A 1,124-nucleotide genomic window follows, 5' to 3' on the forward strand; every position below is an offset into this window, starting at 1 on the left:
TGGAAATTAAGGATTTAATTTTTTCTACAGAAAATACAATAATTATTGTGTTCAATAATAATCGGGTTATGTTATGACGACTTATATAAGCGAGAAATCAACACCCCCTCCCACTCGCCTTCTGATTTTATTTGTCCCACGAAAGTTAATCAATATCAAATTGTATGGTAATGTAAATTACATTTTTCTACCACTTCATAAATTAGTAAATGTTCATGGGACATAAATAGTTCGTGTGTATACATAGTTTAATAAATGAATAGATCTTTCAATCCGTGTATATATGTATGTTATACTTTTTTTTTATGCATAATTTGTTTTTTTTTTTATAATGAACTTTATAGTATTTTAATCGTTTAAATATGATATGCACACGCGATTTTCTGCATAGTATATAAAAGTAAATAATGTCTATTCATATTTAAACTTTTAATAAAATCCTATACAATGTCATGCCGTATAATATGTTATAATAAATATGATATAATATTCAATACGAGATATCTGTATAGTATATTGAATGAAAAATAAATTAAATAAAGACTTATGAAAATTAGTATAATATATATTAATAAGTAGGTTAGATATAGATTTTATGATGGAGTTAACAAGCGGTGGTAGTTTGGAACAATCTGTAAACATAAAAGTATTAAAATTACTATAATAATAAAGCGTACGCGAAACGATTGAAGAGAAAAAATGCAAAAATACAAACTCGCTGCGGACAGGATTCGAACCTGTGCGGGCAGAGCCCATTAGATTTCGAGTCTAACTCCTTAACCACTCGGACACCGCAGCTATATCTAAATAATGTCAATAACTGTTGCTGTTGAATGAAACACCATTATCATACATAATTCGTTCAAAATGTTGTATTATATTATAGATAAGATATTTTAACTTTTTTAATTTTATCATTGATTATAAGTATTTATAATCAATGGTTTTTATACAAAGAAATTATATATTAGAATAATTAGAATGATAAAATTAATATGTTTCACAGTTTAATACTTACCAGTTACCAGTTACCAATTACTGTAATAGAATTATGTTAAATTAAAAATAATGTTATATCCAGTACACAGACTGTAACAAAACTCAAAAGACCTAATAAATTAAAT

The 1,124-nt window shown here is 25.6% G+C and overlaps 1 non-coding gene across 1 annotated transcript; it reads right to left on the reverse strand.

Moving 5' to 3' along the window:
* Window positions 1-716: 716 nt before the first annotated feature.
* Window positions 717-798, reverse strand: Trnas-cga. The gene has a single exon. It is a non-coding gene; the product is annotated as a tRNA-Ser (tRNA).
* Window positions 799-1,124: the final 326 nt, after the last annotated feature.

Source organism: Myzus persicae, unplaced genomic scaffold (assembly GCF_001856785.1).
Source record: "Myzus persicae strain clone G006 unplaced genomic scaffold, MPER_G0061.0, whole genome shotgun sequence".
In the NCBI taxonomy this organism is placed as follows: Eukaryota; Metazoa; Arthropoda; class Insecta; order Hemiptera; family Aphididae; genus Myzus; species Myzus persicae.